The 26275-nt window shown below is 41.8% G+C and overlaps 1 protein-coding gene across 1 annotated transcript in view; it reads right to left on the bottom strand.

The window, feature by feature from the left end:
• The window catches only part of tbc1d5 (TBC1 domain family, member 5), a 28468-nt gene extending 18190 nt beyond the window's left edge, over positions 1-10278 (bottom strand). The window contains exons 1-2 of the mRNA XM_024440974.2: positions 10150-10278; positions 588-646 (exon numbers count right to left, since the gene is read on the bottom strand). The gene's annotated coding sequence lies outside the window, so the exon portion shown is untranslated. The remainder of the gene's footprint in view (positions 1-587; positions 647-10149) is intronic.
• Positions 10279-26275: the final 15997 nt, after the last annotated feature.

The following is a 26275-nucleotide window of genomic DNA, read 5'->3' as shown; positions in this document are numbered from 1 at the left end:
AAAGTTAGATTTACTGTGAAGCACATCGAGTTCCATTCCCTGTCTGAAATGTGCTGCATAAATAAAGTTAGATTTACTGTGAAGCACATCGAGTTCCATTCCCTGTCTGAAATGTGCTGCATAAATAAAGTTAGATTTACTGTGAAGCACATCGAGTTCCATTCCCTGTCTGAAATGTGCTGCATAAATAAAGTTAGATTTACTGTGAAGCACATCGAGTTACATTCCCTGTCTGAAATGTGCTGCATAAATAAAGTTAGATTTACTGTGAAGCACATCGAGTTCCATTCCCTGTCTGAAATGTGCTGCATAAATAAAGTTAGATTTACTGTGAAGCACATCGAGTTCCATTCCCTGTCTGAAATGTGCTGCATAAATAAAGTTAGATTTACTGTGAAGCACATCGAGTTCCATTCCCTGTCTGAAATGTGCTGCATAAATAAAGTTAGATTTACTGTGAAGCACATCGAGTTCCATTCCCTGTCTGAAATGTGCTGCATAAATAAAGTTAGATTTACTAATAATATTATCCAGTTCAGCTCCAGGCCTATGCTTTTTGTCTGTCTTCGTTCCAGGTCAGTACTTACAGTCACAACGTTGTGTTCCTCCTCAGCCGAGACTCAGGAAAGATGAGGGTTTAGGCTATCTGAGAGAAACACAAAAGAGACATTCAGGACAAAAAGAGAAACGAAAAAGGCAAAGGCTTGGCATTTTCCCTCTGTCCCTGGGTATAAATAGGATCACTTGGGGGAATTCAACACAAGACAACATAAGGCTACGCTGTATAGGCTAGGCTTGTGCGGTATACCGTACACAACTACTCATACAAGTTAACTATCAAAGATATGCCAAATAAACTACTCCATCTCAGGTCTCCAACTATCCACATGGTTTGCTAACCAAATGGCTTGCTTGCCAGATCAGGCTTCTTGGTTACGACAGATACGATCAATTCCTTCCTGGATCAAGATCCCTGCTGCCTAAATGGGTTTTGTGCATCAAATGTATGTTTGGAAAGTAATAGTGCCCCTTGTGTGCATTGCCAGTAATACCGAATACCTCCTTCTGGTACAGGAACGGTATGAAAGTGTGGGTACCGGCCAACCCTAGTGTAGGCTACTCAAATGTCTGTTGAGTGGCTTTGGAACGTCACTGACATAGGATACACTGACTTAATAAGACAGAATGGACAAGATTTGATTTGAAAAATAACACGTCTCAATTTACAAAGGAAAACATTCTAATCACATACAGAGACAGTCAAGTGGCTGTTGTGCATAAAAACAACCACTTCCATGGAGGAAGAGCACAGAGCAGGGATAGCCCAGGGAATTCTCACCCCATATTCACTATGGCATTTCAGACTGACAGCTCTGTGGGAGATCTGTGACAAAAGACAAAACATTGACACTACATGCTCCTACCAAAAGAAAAGAAATGACCAATCAAGACGTTTCACATAACAGTACGACACGGACATTGAGCAGGAACTTACAGAACTAGTCGACGACATGCCGTTCATCAAAAGACGCCAATGTCTTAAAATTGTCCTCAAACCATGTTGATTTAATTAAGGTTAAACCCGTGGGCCACCCGAGGGACATAGCGGTCTAAACAACTGCATTGCAGTGCTAGAGGCGTCACTACAGACCCGGGTTCGATCCAAGGCTGTGTTGTAGCCGGCCGCGACCAGGAGAGGCATGAGGCCGTGCACAATTGTCCCAGCGTCGGTTAGGGGAGGGTTTGGCCAGACGTCCTTGTCCCGTCACACTCTAGCGACTTCGGTAGCCAGCTGTACAGTGTTTCCTCCGACACATTGGTGCGGTTGTCTTCCGGGTTAAGCGAGCAGTGTGTCATGAAACAGTGTGGTTGGGCGGGGGGACACATGGCTCCCGACCTTCACCTCTCCAGAGTCCGTACGGGAGTAGCAGGGATGGGACAACACTGTAAATACCAAATTGGGTATGACAAATTGGGCAGCAAAAAAGAGGGGTAAAAAGTACCTCCCAAAATAAAAATAACTAAAAATACTTGGGTTATCACAATACTACAATACCTGATCTTCCATGGTTATGTGTGTGTGTGTGTGTGTATGTACGTACTTGGGTTATCACAATACTACAATACCTGATTTTCCATGGTTATGTGTGTGTGTGTGTGTGTGTGTGTATGTACGTACTTGGGTTATCACAATACTACAATACCTGATTTTCCATGGTTATGTGTGTGTGTGTGTGTATGTACGTACTTGGGTTATCACAATACTACAATACCTGATTTTCCATGGTTATGTGTGTGTGTGTGTGTGTGTATGTATGTACGTACTTGGGTTATCACAATACTACAATACCTGATTTTCCATGGTTATGTGTGTGTGTGTGTGTGTGTGTGTGTGTATGTACGTACTTGGGTTATCACAATACTACAATACCTGATTTTCCATGGTTATGTGTGTGTGTGTGTGTGTGTGTGTATGTATGTACGTACTTGGGTTATCACAATACTACAATACCTGATTTTCCATGGTTATGTGTGTGTGTGTGTGTGTATGTACGTACTTGGGTTATCACAATACTACAATACCTGATTTTCCATGGTTATGTGTGTGTGTGTGTGTGTGTGTATGTACGTACTTGGGTTATCACAATACTACAATACCTGATTTTCCATGGTTATGTGTGTGTGTGTGTGTGTGTATGTATGTACGTACTTGGGTTATCACAATACTACAATACCTGATTTTCCATGGTTATGTGTGTGTGTGTGTGTGTGTGTATGTACGTACTTGGGTTATCACAATACTACAATACCTGATTTTCCATGGTTATGTGTGTGTGTGTGTGTGTGTGTATGTACGTACTTGGGTTATCACAATACTACAATACCTGATTTTCCATGGTTATGTGTGTGTGTGTGTGTGTGTGTATGTACGTACTTGGGTTATCACAATACTACAATACCTGATTTTCCATGGTTATGTGTGTGTGTGTGTGTGTATGTACGTACTTGGGTTATCACAATACTACAATACCTGATTTTCCATGGTTATGTGTGTGTGTGTGTGTGTATGTACGTACGTACGTACTTGGGTTATCACAATACTACAATACCTGATTTTCCATGGTTATGTGTGTGTGTGTGTGTGTATGTACGTACTTGGGTTATCACAATACTACAATACCTGATCTTCCATGGTTATGTGTGTGTGTGTGTGTATGTATGTACGTACTTGGGTTATCACAATACTACAATACCTGATTTTCCATGGTTATGTGTGTGTGTGTGTGTGTGTGTGTATGTACGTACTTGGGTTATCACAATACTACAATACCTGATCTTCCATGGTTATGTGTGTGTGTGTGTGTGTGTATGTACGTACTTGGGTTATCACAATACTACAATACCTGATCTTCCATGGTTATGTGTGTGTGTGTGTGTGTGTATGTACGTACTTGGGTTATCACAATACTACAATACCTGATTTTCCATGGTTATGTGTGTGTGTGTGTGTGTATGTACGTACTTGGGTTATCACAATACTACAATACCTGATCTTCCATGGTTATGTGTGTGTGTGTGTGTGTGTATGTACGTACTTGGGTTATCACAATACTACAATACCTGATCTTCCATGGTTATGTGTGTGTGTGTGTGTGTGTATGTACGTACTTGGGTTATCACAATACTACAATACCTGATTTTCCATGGTTATGTGTGTGTGTGTGTGTGTATGTACGTACTTGGGTTATCACAATACTACAATACCTGATCTTCCATGGTTATGTGTGTGTGTGTGTGTATGTACGTACTTGGGTTATCACAATACTACAATACCTGATCTTCCATGGTTATGTGTGTGTGTGTGTGTGTGTGTGTATGTACGTACTTGGGTTATCACAATACTACAATACCTGATCTTCCATGGTTATGTGTGTGTGTGTGTGTGTGTGTGTGTATGTACGTACTTGGGTTATCACAATACTACAATACCTGATCTTCCATGGTTATGTGTGTGTGTGTGTGTGTGTATGTACGTACTTGGGTTATCACAATACTACAATACCTGATCTTCCATGGTTATGTGTGTGTGTGTGTGTGTGTATGTACGTACTTGGGTTATCACAATACTACAATACCTGATCTTCCATGGTTATGTGTGTGTGTGTGTGTGTGTGTATGTACGTACTTGGGTTATCACAATACTACAATACCTGATCTTCCATGGTTATGTGTGTGTGTGTGTGTATGTACGTACTTGGGTTATCACAATACTACAATACCTGATCTTCCATGGTTATGTGTGTGTGTGTGTGTGTGTATGTACGTACTTGGGTTATCACAATACTACAATACCTGATTTTCCATGGTTATGTGTGTGTGTGTATGTATGTACTTGGGTTATCACAATACTACAATACCTGATTTTCCATGGTTATGTGTGTGTGTGTGTGTGTATGTACGTACTTGGGTTATCACAATACTACAATACCTGATTTTCCATGGTTATGTGTGTGTGTGTATGTGTGTATGTACGTACTTGGGTTATCACAATACTACAATACCTGATCTTCCATGGTTATGTGTGTGTGTGTGTATGTACGTACTTGGGTTATCACAATACTACAATACCTGATCTTCCATGGCAAAAAGGAAAGCAAAGACAATTCCTTGCCATGATTCCTCGGAGTATTGCAATGCTGGTATCGTGACAACCCTAGTGCGTACACACAGGCTTAGCCTACATAACACACAATTCCTTCCACTGCAGCAACGAGAGCATTATGCATTTTCCTTTATTAATTATGGAAATCACCCAACAAAAGCATCTCCTTAAACCCATTAACGAGGCGCATGGAACCCGGCTTTGATAAATTAACCGCGCACACTATCAAAATATAAATAATTGTATATGCGTACTCTGTGTTCCTGTTTGGCTCTGCAACATCTGTTCCTCACAAAGACTAATGCCTTCAAGTTATCTGAGTTCTTCCCCCTTTTAAAAGACAATATCCCATTAAATAATTAAAACTAATCTCCAACAATAGCTAGAGACATGCTGAGAATAGGTCAATAATAATGCACTGCATTTCATCATGATGAAGTTGAACAGATTCTCCTCAGAGTTAGGCATGTTTCAGAAGTGTCCGAAGGGCTCCAAACTCAGAACGATATAGTTGAGGATCCTTATAGAAGAGTTCTTCTCAGAGTTAGGCATTCATTATGCCTCTACTCCCAGAATCCAGAGGCTATTCCAACATTCTGAATTCCAGGAAGAGGAAACTTAAGGAATAACTGATTAAATCACTCAATCTTGTAATTCTGAACAGGATGTTGAGATCCTCATATAAAATCACTCACTAGTCAGGCTATGTAAGGGAATGTAACAGACGGACTGTACTACTGAGACGTGTTGTGTGTTGCATGTTCACGGCCATGTCTGGTGGAAGGTTTCACTTCCATTCTAAAAGTTATCCTCCAGAGAGTAATCTTCTGCTCTGCAACAACGGCAAACTTCTCAGCGCAAATAACACATTAGGTACTGCATAATGTACTACATATCACCAGGACATACGTCAATAATTCACTGAATTCATTTTTTATGATGTAATCAAATAAATACATAATGGAAGGCATTAATAAACCAATAGGTAAATTGCTTGCACTGCTATCTACAAACTTACATTGGGATGAGAAGATACTTTGTGTATATATATAGTATGTGGACATCCCTCCAAATAAGTGGATTTGGCCATTTCAGCCACACCCGTTGCTGACAGGTGTATAAAAATTGAGCACACAGCCATACAATCTCCATAGACAAAGATTGGCACTAGAATGGCCTTACGAAAGCGCTCAGTGACTTTTAAAGTGGCACTGTCACAGATTGCCCCCCTTCCAACAATTCCGTTTTTCTAGGAGCAACAAAGGCTCAGCCGCGAAGTGGTATGCCACACAAGGAGGTCACAGAACATGACCGCAGAGTGCTGAAGCAGGAGCGGGTAAAAATCGTCTTTCCTCGGTTGCAACACTCACTACCGAGTTTCAAACTGCCTCTGGAAGCAAAGTCAGCACAATAACTGTTTGTCCCGGGGACGAGCAGCTGCACACAAGCCTAAGATCACCATGTGCAATGCCAAGCACCGGCTGGACTGGTGTAAAGCTCACTGCCATTTGACTCTGGAGCAGCGGAAAAGCGTTCTATGGCGTGATGCTTCACCATCTGGCAGTCCAACAAACTAATCTCCACATACTTTTGGTCATGTAGTGTACTTGCCTGTGATTTAGCCTACTGTAACAAGGTCCACTGAATCCCACCTCTGTGAGGGAAAAAAAAAGGGTCCACTGGGACCAAACGGAACAAAACAGGGAGGGACCTACCTTAACTTGTCCAATAAGAAAAGCTTGTTTTCATATTCATTTGCAAAACATTTTACTACGTGTGCAATAATGAACACAACCCAGGCATTTGAAGAATGAAGATAGTCTGTAAGCCATTAATAGAAATCATGACACATTTGAGTCCTCCTGCCCTGACCTGTACATGACCTCAGCCAGTAGCCTAGAAACATTATCCTAGTTGATTGAAGGTACGATGAGAACACATTAAAGAAACAGAAGGCTAAATTAGACAAACACCTTAGAAAATAAGATGAGAAATGCAAGTGAAATACATATATAGCTACACCTTCATACCATCAGGGATATTAATAGATCACCATTATCATTCACTTCCTCTTTACTATAAACAGATTGAGAACATCACTTGCTGTGAAGAGGTGAAGTTAGTTTTTGTGTCCGTGTGTGTGTGTGTGTGTGTGTGTGTGTGAGAGAGCGAGATGTAGGACTCAGAAGGCCCAAAACGGTTGAAAACCAATTGGGTATAAACTGAGCTAGACATAGAGGCTGCGTAGCCTCTGCCCAGAGCCATAAAGCTCTTCTGCTTTCTGTGAGGCTTTGATTATGGTGTTTTAGAACAGCAGATCAGCTGAGAGGCCCTGGGCATTCTGAGTTCTGACAACACTGGAGACAACAGCAGTACAGCAGAATATACTGAGGGAAAACCAGAAACAGAGAAGGGTAATTCAGTGCCAGTAGAGAGGACGAGCCTGACGTCTTTCATGTGACTGAGGGTCCATTTTAGTGGATGTAGTACACTATACAGATTGCTATCAAGAGGACTCCGAAACAACGAAATGGAACTTTCCTGTGCATTAATAACACAAATAAAATTGTCAAATTACAAGCCTAGTTGGTTTAACAAGGGGAAAAGACAGGAACATTCCATCTAGCCATGATTGGCTGAGATTATGGATGGACTGGACATGCTGGGAGATGAGTTTGGATTGGTCTGCCATGCTTCTGTCTATAACATGAGCTGTTCAGCATGTATTGGCAGCCCTTTTTACTGCACCGTTTTCGAAAGATATAATGTTAGCTATCGAGAATAACAAAAGTTTTGCTACTTTTCTCAACAACAACACTTTCTGCACACGCCACAGTCAGTGTGAACCGGAGTGACTTAACGCTGGCCAAACAAGATGTACCTACAAACAAAAATAGTTAAATGGTTCCAGTCTGCCATGAAGCGTTCATCCATGTATGCTGGTAAGAGTCTAGCTACATTTTCAAAGATATCACTTTTTAAACTAAATTTGAAACTTTCTTTCCAAGTTAAAGCGTACTGTTAGCTAGCTAGCGAACGTTGGCATGCTAGCTAAGGTTACTTGTATAATCTGTGTAATAATATTATTCAAATCAGAAATCACATTTCATTACTAGTTAAAGCCTAATGTTAGCTAGCTAACATAGAACCTAGTTGGTTAGCTTTAGCTACCTGCAGATTCATACTACAGCTATGTTTGTATTGGTACAGTGCCTTCAGAAAGTATTCAGACCCCTTGACATTTTCCACATTTTGTTAGGTTACAGCCATATTCTAAAATGGACTAAATAGTTTCCCCCCCTCATCTATCTACACAATCTATTCACTACCCAGGGAGTTGTTTCTGAGACTGTCACATCCGCTTGCTCTATAGAGGTTAGGCTGAGGTTTCTGATAAGCAATTTGTGACAAATGTATTGGTAAAAAAGTCCTACACTAGCCAATATCAGTCATTGTTCGGTGACTGAACAGTGAGGGGTCAAAACAACATGACACACGTCACCCGTTTCAGGAAAATAGGCGTATGTCACGGGTCACTACATCACAGAAGGGCCGTTTGAACGTAAACTTTTTTTTAAATCAAAATGCGTGTAAAAATGCATAAGAGTTGTTCTCCACTTTCTGGAGAATCAAGTTTTGAAATCAGTGGAATCTGAGTATAAATAGCTAAAGAGATGGAGAAACCACCAGTCTCTGGATTACATCTTCAAATTTATGGCAACCGTGACAGGAGACACGTCCATCTATGATGTATCCCGGGTAAGATAGTCTAGCTAGCTACATTTTCAGATATTACACGTTTCGAATTTGGACAGAAAGTAGTTTCATTTCAAGTTAAAGTGTACTGTTAGCTAGCTAACGTTAGCTGGCTGGCTAGCTAACATTACATGTATGATCTTATTATTTGAATCTCAGAGCCATTTGCTTGGCTAGTTAAAGCCTAATGTTAGCTAGCTAACATTTAACCTGGTTGGATAGCTACCTGCAGATTCATGCAGGGTAGTAACGTCATGAGTTGGGATTATGGCTCATTGTTTAGCTAGCTAGCTAAATGTCTTAACAAAAGACTCCACTATTCAAATAACCATTTCTGGTGCGTTTGTAAATTCAGTCTGACCAGCTACTCCGATTTCAGAGCACTCTCGTCTGAGTGTGCCAGAGCGCAGAATAACTAATGAATTTACGAACTCTCAACACCCTAGGCCGAGTAAAATGGTCAGAGTTTGGGTGGGGGCTAAAGCTTAAGAGGGTGTGAATGATGCTGAATGGGTGTAGACAAAGAAGAGCTCTACAGTAGGTACCAAAACATTCCAAGGCCATTTTCTCAAAAGTGAGGTTATAAGTTTATCAACTTTCAAAGCAGAATTACTTTTTCATTGTTCCTCAAATGCAGTGTATGATATAACATTGTGTAGCTCTGTGACTCTGCTTTTATCTAATGTAAAATAACAATTTAAAATGTTGCTACATAAGACCGAATCTTATTATTGCAGTTTCTCATTAGTGGTTTACCTCACAATACACTGATCGTTTCGTTTGAGTAGGCTATGTGCTGGCTGGCTGCTCATTTCAGTCTCTGCAGTCAGTGCACCTCGCTCAGAGATCAAAGGTTCGATACTGACAGAACGCTTCTCTTATGGTAAAGACCTCTCCTGTCTGGGCGGCTTCTGGCCAAAACAACTCTTATACAACCTATCTTTGGTACTGTCACTGGACTATGCTGGGTCACAATAGTGTTGTTGGCACCTGTAACTTGGACATAATAAAAACAGGTAGACATAGGCTAGCTAGTGCTTGCCATTGTTTAAAATAAGAAGCAACATAGCTAGCAAACAGCTTTGGGAAATCATCAGGAGTCTATTGTTTGGACTCCCTGATTTGTGAATCGTTCTGGTGGTTGGAGAAGGAAAATATCCCCCACCAAAAAAATAGCCGGCTACACACACAAAAAAAACGATCTGTCAAAAGGCATATTTATAATCTCTAGGAACTATATTTACCAGGCGTAAAGTGACATGTGATCCTTGCTAGAAAATAAACGCCTGAATCAACCTGCACGGTTCTCTTTATAGAAAGGGTGATCAGACCAATTTCCACCGCAATGACTGTCGATGTGCAATATATTGGCAAGATATAGCTAGCAACTAGCTCTACTAGTTAGATGTCCAGCATGGTGGTAGAGAAACAAACATGTCTTTAACTAGGTAGCAACGCCATGCATATTTACAATCGCTAGAAAATACTTACGTAGCTGACGTCTAGCTAGCTATATAATCTAGTCGTCAAACTGTTTTGCAAGTCTTTTTCGGGTTAGCGTTCAGGCTAGCTGCACGAGCTTTCACACAGGCCTAGCGCTACACTTCCGACATACAGCTCCGTGGCCAAAGACAAATCAATATAGCAACTTCATACAAACGCACGGGTTATTTCCAGTTATTAAAAATGTCATTGCATATTCCGTCGTTTAATGTGAGTGTGCATTTTACCTGTTCTGCTCATGCGGGGCTCCCCATTCTGTGTTGTCTTCTGATAGTAAACAGTCGCGAGTCAAGTGTGTTGAGGCACAGTTGATAGAACATGTGACTAGGGAGATTAAGTGATTTCAGCGCGTGCGCGAGATGCATAATAATCCCTGAAATAATACATCATAAAAAAGACAGAACGGTCTTGCAAAATAGTAACCTTGTGATATGTTTCATTTATATAGTCTAACATATCCTACATCAAAACATAGCATGCATGAGATGGGCTTCACTGTATTTCCTCTGTCATGTAATGAATAGGCCCCTGCTGGTGAAGATGATGATGAGTGTGTGGTGGTGAACTAATGAATGAATCAATCCAATGTATTTATAAAGCCCTTTTTACATCAGCTGATGTCACAAAGTGCTATACAGAAAACCAGCCTAAAACCCCAAACAGCAAGCAATGCAGACTAGAAGCACAGTGGCTAAGAAAAAACCCTTAGAAAGGCAGGAACATAGGAAGAAACCTAGAGAGGAACCAGGCTTGGAGGGGTGGCCAGTTCTCTCTGGCTGTCCCGGGTGGAGATTGTGAGAGTATATAGCCATTAATGTCAGATTGTTCTTCAAGATGTTCAAATGTTCATAGATGACCAGCAGGTCAGTACCTCAGGAGTAAATGTCAGTTGGATCTTCATAGCCGAGCATTCAGAGGTCGAGACAGCAGGTGTGGTAGAGAAAGAGAGAGCGAGAGAGAGAGAGAGAGCGAGAGAGAGAGGGAGAGAGAGAGAGAGAGAGAGAGAGAGAGAGAGAGAGTTGAAAACAGCAAGTCTGGGTCAAGGTAGCATGCTCCGGTTAACAGGTCAGGGTTCCATAGCCGCAGCACGACCAGTTGGATTGGAGACAGCCAGGAGTCATCAGGCCAGGTAGTCCTGAGGCGTGGTCCTAGGGCTCAGATCCTCCGGGAGGGGAGGGGGAGAGAGAGAATCAGAGGGAGCATACTTAAATTCAAACAGGACAACAAATAAGACAGGAGAATTACACCAGATATAAAAAACTAACCCTAGCCCCCAGGCACATAAACTATTGCAGCATAAATACTGGAGGCTGAGAAAGGAGGGGGTCGGACAGGGCCAACTAGGCAGGATATAACTCCACCCACTTTGCCAAAGCACAGCCCCCACACCACTAGAGGGATATCAACAGACCACCAACTTACACCCCTGGGCCAGACAACACTCAATCATAGGACCTACTGAAGAGATGATTCTTCAGTAAAGTCTTGTAGGTAGAGACCGTGTCTGCGTCTCTCACATGGATTAGCAGACCATTGCATAAAAATGGAGCTCTATAGGAGAAAGCCCTGCCTCCAGATGTTTGCTAAGAAATTCTAGGGACAATAAGGAGGCCTGCGTCTTGTGACCGTAGCGTACGTGTAGGTTTGTACGACAGAATCAAATCGGAGAGATACTGTAGGTTGGAGCAAACCCGTGTAATGCTTTGAATGTTAGCAGTAAAACCTTGAAATCAGCCCTAGCCTTAACAGGAAACCAGTGTGGAGAGGCTAGCGCTGGAGTAATATGATCATATTTTGGGGTTCTAGTCAAGATTCTAGCAGCCGTGTTTAGCACTAACTGAAGTTTATTTAGTGCTTTTTCCAGGTAGCCGGAGAGTAGAGCATTGCAGTAGTTTAAACTAGAAGTGACAACAGCATGGATTAGCATTAGCATTTCTGCATCATTTTTGGACAAAACTTTTCTGATTTTTGCAATGTTACAAAAAGAGAGATCAGGGTCCAGAGTAACACTGAGGTCCTTCACAGTTTATTTGAGACGACTGTACAACCATCAAGATGAATTGTCAGATCCAACAGCAGATCTCTTTGTTCTTGGGACCCAGAACTAGCACCTCTGTTTTATCCGAGTTGAAAAGTAAAAAATTGGCCGCCATCCACTTCCTTATGTCTGAAACACAAGCTTCCAGGGTAGGCAATTGTAGGGTTTCACCATGTTTCATCGAAATGTACAGCTGTGTGTCGTCGGCATAGCAGTGAAAGTTGACATTGTGTTTCCGAATGACATCACTAAGAGGTAGAATATATAGTGAAAACAATAGTGGTCCTAAAACGAAACCTTGAGGTACGCCGAAATGTACAATTGATTTGTCAGAGGACAAATCATCCACAGAGAAATGATATATTTCAGACAGATAAGATCTAAACCAGGCAAGAACTTGCCAGTGAAGACCAATTAGGGTTTCCAATCCAAAAGATTGTGGTGATCGATAATGTCAAAAGCAGCACTAAGTTCTAGGAGCACGAGGACAGATGCAGAGCCTTGGTCAGACGCCATTAAAATGTAATTTACCACCTTCACGAGTGCAGTCTCATTTCGTATTCATTTTTTGTCTTCAGGAAGGCAGTGAGTTGCTGCGCAACAGTTTTTCAAAAATATTTGAGAGGAATGGGAGATTCGATATAGGCTGATAGTTTTTTAAACATTTTCCAGGTCAAGGTTTGGCTTTTCAAGAGAGGCTTTCTTACTCCCACCTTTGGTGAGTTTGGTTCACAGCCGGTAGATAGGGAGCCATTTATTATGTTCAACACAGGAGGCCTACATGCAAAGCCAATGTCTGTTGAGGAAAAGAGATTATAAATGGTAAAATGTTATACAGTACAATAACTTGCTGTTGATTATTCCCAGACAGACGAGGAACAATGCTCACATTGTTTTGTTTTACAGTTAGGGTTTGCAGCATAATAAGAGACAGACCCTGAAGAGCCCCATAACCACTGGGGCACAGTACAACAATTATAACAAACAGGAGGTAGACTCCCTACTATACGCTAACCCAGATAAAATGAAACAAATAATCAATAACACAGAATACAGAGCTCTAATTAACACAGGCATCAATCATGACAGAAAACGCAACTGTCACACTCTGATCTGTTTCACCTGTCTTGTGCCACCCCCCACCAGGTGGCTCCCATTTTCCCCATTATCCATTATTATATATTTATACCTGCGTTTTCTGTTTGTCTGTTGCCAGTTCGTCTTGTTTTGTCAGGTCTTATCAGTGTGCTTCCCATTTCTCCTGTTCTCAAGTTGTCACATTCTGACCTGAGTTCTTTTGTTATGTCTTTGTTTTAGTATGGTCAGGGAGTGAGTTGGGTGGGTTGTCTATGTCAGTTTTTCTATGATTTGCTATTTCTGTGTTTGGCGTGGTATGGTTCTCAATCAGAGGCAGCTGTCAATCGTTGTCCCTGATTGAGAACCATATTTAGGTAGCCTGCTTTCTATAGTGTTTCGTGGGTGATCATTTTCTGTTTTGTGTGTGTTGCACCTGACGGAGCTGTTTTGTTTGTTCTCTTTTGTTACTTTGTATTTAGTGTTCAGGTTATTAAATGGATGAACACTTACCACGCTGCACCTTGGTCCTCCTCTCTCTCCCAACGACGAGCATTACACAATTTTTTTTTTCTAGTATTCCCAGTTCGGTCCTTTCTGCTTGTCCTGACCCTGCCTGCCATTTTGTCCCTGATTGACTCTGCCTTGGATTACGAACCTCTGCCCGCGCTCCACCTGCCCTTTGCTTGCCGCTTTGTTATAATAAATATTCTGAGAACCAAACTATCTACCCCTTGTGTCTGGGTCATATCCTGAGTCATGATAGCAACACCAGTATGGCAACCTTACCCCTGTCTGGCCGCGACAGGTATGACAGAGTTTATACCTTCCATCAAGGCCTCACCTTGGAAGATAGCATTATGCACCAATCAACCATTAGGCTAGTATACAGTGCATTTGGAAAGTATTCAGACCACTTCACTTTTTCCACATTTTGTTACGTTTTAAACATCCTCATCAATCTACACACAATACCCCATAATAACAAAGTGAAACAGGTTTTTAGAGATTTTTGCAAATGTATTAAACATTTTTAATAATACCTTATTTACATAAGTATTCAGACCCTTTGCTATGAGACTCAAAATTGAGCTCAGGTGCATCATGTTTCCAGTAATCAACCTTGAGATGTTTCTACAACTTGATTGGAGTCAACCTTTTGGGGCGGCAGGTAGCCTAGTGGTTAGTGTTGGACTAGCAAGATCGAATCCCAGAGCTGACAACCGGCTCCAAAGCGCTCAGGACCTCAGACTGGGGCAAAGGTTCACCTTCCAACAGGACAACGACCCTAAGCACACAGCCAAGTCAATGCAAGAGTGGATTTGGGACAAGTCTCTGAATGTCCTCGAGTGGCCCGGTTTTGAAGCTGATCAAACATCTCTGAAGAGGCCTGAAAATAGATGTGCAGCGACGGGACGCTCCCCATCCAACCTGACAGAGCTTGAGAAGATCTGCAGAGAAGAATGGGAGAAATTCTCCAAATTCAGGTGTACCCAAGAAGACTCCAGGCTGTAATCGCTGCCAAAGGTGCTTCAACAAAGCACGGAGTAAAGGGTCTGAATAAAAATGTAAATGTGATATTTCTGTGTTTTTTCTTATATAAATTTGCAAAGATTTCTAAAAACCTGTTATTGCTTTGTCATTACTGAGTCTACACAACATTAAGAACACCTTTCTAATATTTAGTTGAACCCTCAGTGTAGAATCCTGCATTAAGCAGAAGTACTCCAGAGGTAGGGTATTCATTACTCTGCTCCTTGGGATTTGCAAATGGGCATTACCCAACACCACAGGATAATTGGCACTCCTGAACACAGCTCAGAGAGGAACAAACATTTGACCTTTTCAATTACGAGGATATACAGGTAAGTCCTAAACATTTTGCAATATGGAAATAGCGATCTCATTAGGCTAACTATGTGCACATTATAATGGTAACTTGAATTGTGGGAGTAGGCTTGGCCTTTTACCAGATTTATCTACTCAGTAGAAAGATCTTTAAATAATCGGAAACAGACAGTTATCTTGGGATGCGTGACAACTTGAGGCCTTCATTTTGGAAAAGCACCCAGGTATGGATATCAAATCAAGTCAAATTGTATTTGTCACCTCCGCCGAATACAACAGGTAGACCTTACCGTGAAATGCTTACTTAGAAGGCCTTAACCAACAATGCAATTCAACAAATAGAGTTAAGAAAATATTTACTAAATGAACTAAAGTAAACATTTAAATAAAAAATAACATAATAAAAGCAATACCGAGGACCTATACAGGGGGTATCAGTACCGAGTCAATGTGTGAGGGTAGGAAAGAGTAAAGAGTACTATTTAGGGAAAGAGTACTGTGGAGGGAAAGAGTACTGTGGAGTACGATTGCAATTGCAATTGCTTCAGTTGTGGATCTGTTGGGGCGGTATGCGAATTGGAGTGGGTGTTGATGTGAGCCATGACCTGCCTTTCAAAGCACTTCATGGAGATGGACTATTTTAAATATGTGTAACGATATGCACTGAGAGTCAGGAAGGAACTTCAGGGAGTGAGTGTTTTAATAAAATTATCAGAACATAATACAAAAGAAGAAACATTAACAAATATAATACCATTTTTATACATGTTTTCCATAAATAATGCTTTTTTTGTTAATCAGTAGATTTGAATTTAACCATAACATTTGTTGTCATATTTGTTCTATCTTTTCTGGAGGATAAAACTGAAATTGTAACCAGCTTTGTATGGCTTGTTTAAGAAAGGGCCATTCTTTAAACAAAATGTATTTTTCAGTTAGTCGGAAATGAGAAGTTTTTGAACTAACGATGAGCCTTTCTTAGTAATCTACTGGGGAACCAGTTTGGGTTTAAGTATAATTTATGTGTGAGTGAAGCTTTTAGTGAGAGGTTTAAAGCTTTAATATTTAATCATTTTAGCCACCCAAACTCATATTCATTATATAAATAAGCACGTGCGAAGCTACAGCTCAGCATTTAACACTATAGTACCCTCCAAACTCGTCATCAAGCTCGAGACCCTGGGTCTCGACCCCGCCCTGTGCAACTGGGTACTGGACTTCTTGACGGGCCACCCCCAGGTGGTGAGGGTAGGTAACAACATCTCACCCCGCTGATCCTCAACACTAACACTGGGGCCCCACAAGGGTGCGTTCTGAGCCCTCTCCTGTACTCCCTGTTCACCCACGACTGCGTGGCCATGCACGCCTCCAACTCAATCATCAAGTTTGCGGACGCCACAACAGTGGTAGGCTTGATTACCAACAACGACGAGACGGCCTACAGGGAGGAGGTGAGGGCCCTCGGAGTGTGGTGTCAGGAAAATAACCTCACACTCAACGTCAACAAAACTAAGGAGATGATTGTGGACTTCAGGAAACAGCAGAGGGAACACCCCCCTATCCACATCGATGGAACAGTAGTGGAGAGGGTAGTAAGTTTTAAGTTCCTCAGCGTACACATCACAGACAAACTGAATTGGTCCACCCACACAGACAGCATCGTGAGGAAGGCGCAGCAGCACCTCTTCAACCTCAGGAGGCTGAAGAAATTTGGCTTGTCATCAAAAGCACTCACAAACTTCTACAGATGCACAATCGAGAGCATCCTGCCGGGCTGTATCACCGCCTGGTACGGCAACTGCTCCGCCCACAACCATAAGGCTCTCCAGAGGGTAGTGAGGTCTGCACAACGCATCACCGGGGGAAAACTACCTGCCCTCCAGGACACATACACCACCCGATGTCACAGGAAGGCCATAAAGATCATCAAGGACAACAACCACCCGAGCCACTGCCTGTTCACCCCGCTATCATCCGGAAGGCGAAGTCAGTACAGGTGCATCAAAGCTGGGACCGAGAGACTGAAAAACAGCTTCTATCTCAAGGCCATCAGACTGTTAAACAGCCACCACTAACATTGAGTGGCTGCTGCCAACACACTGACTCAACTCCAGCCACTTTAATAATGGGAATTGATGGGAATTGATGTAAAATATATCACTAGCCACTTTAAACAATGCTACTTAATATAATGTTTACATACCCTACATTATTTATCTCATATGTATACGTATATACTGTACTCTATATCATCTACTGCATCTTTATGTAATACATGTATCACTAGCCACTTTAAACTATGCCACTTTGTTTACATACTCATCTCATATGTATATACTGTACTCGATACCATCTACTGTTTCTTGCCTATGCCGCTCTGTACCATCACTCATTCATATATCTTTATGTACATATTCTTTATCCCTTTACACTTGTGTGTATAAGGTAGTAGTTTTGGAATTGTTAGCTAGATTACCTGTTGGTTATTACTGCATTGTCGGAACTAGAAGCAATTCGCTACACTCGCATTAACATCTGCTAACCATGTGTATGTGACAAATAAAATTTGATTTGATTTGATGAATAAGCACGTTTAATTTTGTCTGGCTTAGCATCCCAAATAAAATGAAATATTTTTTGCTTATATGATTTAAAAAATGAGTCATCTGGAGTAGGCAGTGCCATTAGTAAGTAAGTAAACTGTGATAGGACCAAAGAGTTCATCAATGTGATTTTTCCATAAATAGTGTCACGGATCCCTCTGGAACTTTCATTGCGCACACCTGGCCCCTACTCCCACTGATTGTATATTTATACGTGTGCCCTTTGTTCACCATATTGCTGTCCATTATTGTTACAATGTCCGTTGGTGCGTGTGGGTACCTGTGCTGTGTGTTTTGGGATTTTGTGCCCTTGTGGATTGCGCAGATGATTACGGGTCTCGTCCGTGGGAAAATCATTGTGCACTAGTGTTATTTATTAGAGGTACTCCTCGCTCTTTTGTTTGGGTTTGTTACGTGTTTGTTTGATCTTCATCCCCATGCCTTTACACGGCACACCGTAATTTGGGGCTTAATAAAAAAAAACTATTACGCATTCCTGCGTCTGTCTCCCGATTCATACAGTGAGGGGGAAAAAGTATTTGATCCCCTGCTGATTTTGTACATTTGCCCACTGACAAAGAAATGATCCGTCTATAATTTTAATGGTAGGTTTATTTGAACAGTGAGAGACAGAATAACAACAAACAATTCCAGACAAACATGCATATTACCAGACATGTAAAAGACAAGACAGCAACGACTTCTCACAAGGCGTCCCGATCTCCGTCCCATGTTTACGTATTTTCTTCACACGAATGACGGTGATATGTGCCTGGTTCGGAGAAGCAGTATATTCCTTGCGTCGGACTCATTAAAGAAAAAATCTTTGTCCAGTTCGAGGTGAGTAATTGTTGTTCTTATAACCAGAAGCTCTTTTTGGTCATAAGAGACGGAAGAAGCAACATTATGTACAAAATAAGTTACAAACCATGTGAAAAAAACACAATAAAACACAGTTTTATTACCTTTTAAGAGATTCACATAATCTTTGGATGAACAGGCCTACATTTCCTCACTTCTGTTGCCAATTTACTGATAGACATAGGCCTACTGGTATCAAGTATCTGAATAGTGTGTTTAAGCAACAAATCCTCGCTGCTGGTGCTCTGTGGAGATTCACTGAATGTTCCTCTGTAGATTAGATCGGATGGATGTAGGCCTATTTCCCTCAAGGTCAGTTCTACCTCTCTTCCTTCCCCTTAGCACATTTACATTTCAGTCATTTCAGTCAACAGGGGTGGCAGGTAGCCTAGTGGTTTGTGCTTTGGACTAGTAACTGAAAGGTTGCAAGATCGAATCCCCGAGCTGACAAGGTCGTTCAGCCTGTCGTTCTGCTCCTGAACAAGACAGTTATCCCACTGTTCCTAGGCCGTCAATAAAAATAAGATTTTGTTCTTAACTGACTTGCCTAGTTAAATAAAGGTAAAATATATATATATTTTTTATTGAGTGCATGTATATATATTTAGTGCATACAGTATATATATATTTTTCTACTGTGTTATTGACTTCTTTATTGTTTACTCCATGTGTAACTCTGTTGTTGTCTGCTCACACTGCTATGCTTTATCTTGGCCAGGTCGCAGTTGTAAATGAGAACTTGTTCTCAACTAGCCTACCTGGTTAAATAAAGGTGAAATAAAAAATAAAAATAAAATAAATATATATTTTCTTTCATACTGGTCCCCCAGGGGAATCAAGCCCACAACCTTGGCATTGCAAGCACCATGCTATACCAACTGAGCTACACAGGACTTCCTCTCATAATGAGGGAGGAGAAGGGAAGTAATGGCAAAGAGAGAGAAGAAGTTGACGGATTAGAGCATTAGACATAGGTTTATTGAAGTAGAGAAAGAGGTAAGAGATAAAGAGAGGAGACAAGAGACTGAGGGAGGCTGAGGTTGAGAGAGATAGAGAGATACAGAGAACAGACAGACAAGTTGATTGAGAAAAACAATTAGTGTATTAGTTGTATGCACAGGATATGCATGTTAAACAGCTCATTCAGGAAGTATTCAGACCCCTTGACTTTTTCCACATTTTGCTATGTTAGCTTTATTCCAAAATGTTTTTTTTCCTCATCAATCTACACACAGTACCCCATAATGACAAAGCAAGGTTTTTAGAAATGTTTGCAAATGTAAAAAAAAAAAAAAAAAAAAAAGGTATTCAGACCATTTACTCAGCACTTTGTTGAAGCACCTTTGGCAGAGATTACAGTCTCAAGTCTTCTTGGGTATGACGCTACAAGCTTGGTACACCTGTATATGGGGAGTTTCTCCCATTCTTCTCTGCAGATCCTCTCAAGCTCGGTCAGTTTAGATAGGGAGCGTCGATGCACAGCTATTTTCAGGTCTCTCCAGAGATGTTCGATCGGGTTCACGTCCGGGCTCTGGCTGGGCCACTCAAGCACATTCAGAGACTTTTCCTGAAGCCACTCCTGCGTTGTCTTGGCTGTGTGCTTAGCGTCACTGCCCTGTTGGAAGATGAACCTTTGCCTCAGGTCCCGAGTGCTCTGGAGCAGGTTTTAATCAAGGACCTCTCTGTACTTTGCTCCATTCATTCATCCCTGCCGCTGAAAAACATCCCCACAGCATGATGCTGCCACTGTTATCTAAAATCTTACCACGGGACACTCAAAGTCAATCTTAAATGAATCATTGTTTATTATTAGAGTGCTGGAGAGCTTCCACCCAACTCAATGCACCAAGTACACCTGTCGATTAGGAGCTCTACCGGGGCAGTCTTGTTAGTTCCCTTATACTGTATATCATCAAACGAAATGCCTACTTGCAGGTTCCTTCTCAACAATGCAACAACAATAAGAAATAGCACTAAAATAAGAATACGAACATAAAGTAAATGGCAATAGAATACAAAAAAAGATTTTAGCATAAGTATAATACAGGAAGGCACAATTTATAGTATTATTGGGTAATAACTGAGTTATGACCTATATATACTGTTGGTAGGTAAAGTATACATACATCTACGTCGCTAAGAGCCTTGTAGGGTTCTGGTGAGCACCTGAAACACTGATAGAGAAGCAGACACTGATTATTAAGAGCAGCGAGGCGGTTCTCAGAACAATCAAACTCATTAGTGCTGATTAAGATAAAGTTAACGAGATAATTAGAGACAATTCATGATAATTGTTGGAGAAATCACTAAGAAAATATACAGTGGGGAGAACAAGTATTTGATACACTGCCAATTTTGCAGGTTTTCCTACGTACAAAGCATGTAGAGGTCTGTAATTTTTTATCATAGGTACACTTCAACTGTGAGAGACGGAATCTAAAACAAAAATCCAGAAAATCACGTATCATTTTTAAGTCATTAATTTGCATTTTATTGCATGACATAAGTATTTGATCACCTACCAACCAGTAAGAATTCCGTCTCTCACAGACCTGTTCGTTTTTCTATAAGAAGCCCACCTGTTCTCCACTCATTACCTGTATAACTGCACCTGTTTGAACTCGTTACCTGAATAAAAGACACCTGTCCACACACTCAATGAAACAGACTCCAACCTCTCCACAATGGCCAAGACCAGAGAGCTGTGTAAGTACATCAGGGATAAAATTGTAGACCTGCACAAGGCTGGGATGGGCAACAGGACAATAGGCAAGCAGCTTGGTGAGAAGGCAACAACTGTTGGCGCAATTATTCGAAAATGGAAGAAGTTCAAGATGACGGTCAGTCACCCTCGGTCTGGGGCTCCATGCAAGATCTCACCTCGTGGGGCATCAAAGATCCTGAGAAAGGTGAGGGATCAGCCCAGAACTACACGGCAGGACCTGGTCAATAACCTGAAGAGAGCTGGGACCACAGTCTCAAAGAAAGCCATTAGTAACACACTACGCCATCAGTGTTTGGAGGAAGAAGAAGGATGAGTACAACCCCAAGAACACCATCCCAACCGTGAAGCATGGAGGTGGAAACATCATTCTTTGGGGATGCTTTTCTGCAAAGGGGACAGGACGACTGCACCGTATTGAGGGAAGGATGGATGGGGCCATGTATCGCGAGATCTTGGCCAACAACCTCCTTCCCTTAGTAAGAGCAATGAAGATGGGTCGTGGCTGGGTCTTCCAGCATGACAACGACCCGAAACACACAGCCAGGGCAACTAAGGAGTAGCTCCATAAGAAGCATCTCAAGGTCCTGGAGTGGCCTAACCAGTCTCCAGACCTGAACCCAATAGAAAATATTTGGAGGGAGCTGAAAGTCCGTATTGCCCAGCGACAGCCCCGAAACCTGAAGGTTCTGGAGAAGGTCTGTATGGAGGAGTGGGCCAAAATCCCTGCTGCAGTGTGTGCAAACCTGGTCAAGAACTACAGGAAACGTATGATCTCTGTAATTGCAAACAAAGGTTTCTGTACCAAATATTAAGTTCTGCTTTTCTGATGTATCAAATACTTATGTCATGCAATAAAATGCAAATTAATGACTTAAAAATCATACAATGTGATTTTCTGGATTTTGTTTTAGATTCCGTCTCTCACAGTTGAAGTGTACCTAAGATAAAAATTACAGACCTCCACATGCTTTGTAAGTAGGAAACCTGCAAAATCGGCAGTGTATCAAATTCTTGTTCTCCCCACTGTATATAAAGTACAAAGTACGACGGAAGTTTATATGAGAAAAGGTGTGTGTGTGTGTGAGTGTGAGTGTGAGTGTGGAAGAGAGAAACCATCTGTACTGGGGTCTCTTTTTAAGATTGCTTTTGACCAGTGTTGATGATACTTCAATGCTCATAGTGCCTCATACTTCTCAGAGTTGACTTCTTGGTCACAGCCAGGAAGGTCATCACAGTAAAAGGCAACAAGTCTACAGCCCCTTTCAGAACCTCAGTAATGTCTGATGGGAGAGAGGGGGAAAAGAGGGGAGGGGGGAGAGAGTGGGGGAATAAGGGGTCATCAACCTGTCCTGCATTAAAGGCCCAGTGCAGTCAAAACATGATTTTCCAACTGTTGTATATTCATTTCCAAACTACGAAGTTGAAATAATACTGTGAAATTGTGAAAATTATGTTTATGCTCTTTCAGTGTAAGAGCTGTTTGAAAAGAATGCCTTAAATTTCAGCCTGTTTAAGTGGGATGGAGTTTTGGCCTTTCATGGTGACATCACCATGCAGTAAATTAGTTAACAGACCAATATTAAGAAAGAGAGTTCCAAACCTCTGTGTTAATAACATCAAATTTTCATTTACCCGCTCCCCAGTCAGACCACTCCCAGAAAGTCCTTGAAAAATTATTGCTTGAGAAAATACTCTTAGCTAAGAAGCTATTTTTGTTTCTTCTTGACCATTTAAATTTAAAACAATCACAGTAAGGTACTTAGTCGTTAACCAGAAATGATGTGATATTGAGATAAAAACAGATGCATTGGACCTTTAAAGAGTAATGTAGAAGGATGTTGATATGGGCGGTGGGGAGGAGGGGCAGAGTACCGAAACAACAATAATGTCTAATCATCATCATCATTACCATCGTCATCCTCATCATAATACTCAGATGTGCTGCATTTTCAGAAACACCATTATCATTATTATCGCTAATATTACCGATGACGAGGATTCCACGGCCCCTGACTGGCCCCGGCAGAGACGTCGTCATGCTAGCAGATGACAGAATGCCACAAATCTTTATTGAATTACGCTAAAAGCCATTCAGAGCAAATGGGGCTTGAACTCTTCGCAATCTGATGAAGAGTAGCAATGGGTAACATCATTGAGCAGACATACAGAGAGAGAGAGAGAGAGAGAGAGAGAGAGAGACAGCAGCCAGACAGAGCACTGAGAGGCCATAGCCTATGTCTGACAATACACAGATTCACTCGGACAGATCAACCTTTTTTGTTGTTGCATTGTTACACAATACACATTAGAACTAGATAAAGCCACTAAACTGTGCATGCCACCTCTCTTCAATAAAACACCTGTTTCTATCAATGCCCTGTGTCGGAGAGTTACAGGTTGGTTGAGCATTCATTGAAATAGTTAAATGTGCATGATGGGAAAACGTGTTTATCTGTTGAAATCATCCATCAACTCAACACTTCTGATCTATCTGGTCTGATCTATCAAAGTAGTCAGGCATGGTGGGAAAGTACATTGTGGTAAATCACTCAGGAAGTTGTAGTGGCTGGTATCGTCACCCCTTCCCAGCTACACTATATAAACAAAAGTATATGGACACCCCTTAAAATGAGTGGATTTGGCTATTTCAGCCAAACACGTTGCTGATCGGTGTATGAAACCGAGCATACAGCCATGCAATCTCCATAGACAAACATTGGCAGTAGAATGGCCTTACTGAAGAGCTCAGTGACTTTCAACGTGCCACCGTCATAGGATGCCACAAGTCAGTTCATCAAATGTTTGCCCTGTAAGAGCTGCCAAGGTCAACTGTAACTGCTGTTATTGTGAAGTGGAAACGTCTAAGAGCAAAAACGACTCACCCGCGAAGTGGTAGGCCACACAAGCTCACGGAACCGAACAGCCGAATGCTGAAGCACATAGCGTGTAAATATTGTGGTTTCGGTTGCAACACTCACTACCGAGTTCCAAACTGCCTCTGGAAGCAACGTCAGCACAGTAACTGTTCGCCGGGAGCTTCATGAAATGGGTTTCCATGGCCAAGTAGCCACACACAAGCCTAAGATCCCCATGCGCAGTCCCAAGCATCGGCTGGAGTGGTGTAAAGCTTGCCGCCATTGGACTCTGGAGCAGTGGACGCGTACGCGTTCTCTGGAGTGATGAATCATGCTTCACCGGCTGACAGCCCGACGGACTAATCTGGGTTTGACGAATGCCACGAGAATGCTACCTATAACAATGCATAGTGCCAACTGTAAAGTTTGGTGGAGGAGGAATAATAGTCTGGGGCTGTTTTTCAGGGTTTGGGTTAGGCCCCTTAGTTCCAGTGAAGGGAAATCTTAACTAAGAATGCACAGAGCACTTTACTTATTCGGCAACTTTGTCTTGCTATACATTTGTGCTGCTGCTAATGTTGATCACTAGTAGGCCTACTGTATATATTTGTATTGATGGCTGTCAGACCTATGACTTACTTGATCAACTAGCTCATTGTATTCACTATAACTGTGTGTCATTGTGATCCATATAGATTGTATATGTTCAATGTTATTTTTGCTGCAAAACCAATTGCCCTCTGGGACAAATACAATTTAATCTTGAACTTGAAGTGAGCTTTTAACGTCCTCAGAGAAATTATCTAGAATATGAATACGTTATTAGATATACAGTGGGGAGAACAAGTATTTGACACACTGCCGATTTTGCAGGTTTTCCTACTTACAAAGCATGTAGAGGTCTGTAATTTCTATCATAGGTACACTTCAACTGTGAGAGACGGAATCTAAAACAAAAATCCAGAAAATCCCATTGTATGATCTTTAAGTAATTCATTTGCATTGTATTGCATGACATAAGTATTTGATACATCAGAAAAGCATAACTTAATATTTGCTACAGAAACCTTTGTTTGCAATTACAGAGATCATACGTTTCCTGTAGTTCTTGACCAGGTTTGCACACACTGCAGCAGGGATTTTGGCCCACTCCTCCATACAGATCTCCATATCCTTCAGGTTTCGGGGCTGTCGCTGGGCAATACGGACTTTCAGCTCCCTACAAAGATTTTCTATTGGGTTCAGGTCTGGAGACTGGCTAGGCCACTCCAGGACCTTGAAATGCTTCTTACGGAGCCACTCCTTAGTTGCCCTGGCTGTGTGTTTCGGGTCGTTGTCATGCTGGAAGACCCAGCCACGACCCATCTTCAATACTCTTACTGAGGGAAGGAGGTTGTTGGCCAAGATCTCGCGATACATGGCCCCATCCATCCATCCCCAAAGAATGATGTTTCCACCTCCATGCTTCACGGTTAGGATGGTGTTCTTGGGGTTGTACTCATCCTTCTTCTTCCTCCAAACACGGCGAGTGGAGTTTAGACCAAAAAGCTCTATTTTTGTCTCATCAGACCACGTGACCTTCTTCCATTCCTCCTCTGGATCATACAGATGGTCATTGGCAAACTTCAGACGGGCCTGGACATGCGCTGGCTTGAGCAGGGGGACCTTACGTGCGCTGCAGGATTTTAATCCATGACGGCGTAGTGTGTTACTAATGGTTTTCTTTGAGACTGTGGTCCCAGCTCTCTTCAGGTCATTGACCAGGTCCTGCCATGTAGTTCTGGGCTGATCCCTCACCTTCCTCATGATCATTGATGCCCCACGAGGTGAGATCTTGCATGGAGCCCCAGACCGAGGGTGACTGACCGTCATCTTGAACTTCTTCCATTTTCGAATAATTGCGCCAACAGTTGTTGCCTTCTCACCAAGCTGCTTGCCTATTGTCCTGTTGCCCATCCCAGCCTTGTGCAGGTCTACAATGTTATCCCTTATGTCCTTACACCCTCTCTGGTCTTGGCCATTGTGGAGAGGTTGGAGTCTGTTTGATTGAGTGTGTGGACAGGTGTCTTTTATACAGGTATCGGTTTCAAACAGGTGCAGTTAATACAGGTAATGAGTGGAGAACAGGAGGGCTTCTTAAAGAAAAACTAACAGGTCTGTGAGAGCCGGAATTCTTACTGGTTGGTAGGTGATCAAATACTTATGTCATGCAATAAAATGCAAATTAATTACTTAAAAATCATACAATGTGATTTTCTGGATTTTTGTTTTAGATTCCGTCTCTCACAGTTGAAGTGTACCTATGATAGAAATTACAGACCTCTACATGCTTTGTAAGTAGGAAAACCT

This window comes from Oncorhynchus tshawytscha, linkage group LG13, assembly GCF_018296145.1.
Source record: "Oncorhynchus tshawytscha isolate Ot180627B linkage group LG13, Otsh_v2.0, whole genome shotgun sequence".
NCBI lineage: Eukaryota > Metazoa > Chordata > Actinopteri > Salmoniformes > Salmonidae > Oncorhynchus > Oncorhynchus tshawytscha.
Note: the sequence above shows the minus strand (reverse complement) of the source record. Positions and strands in the feature narration are given on the sequence as shown.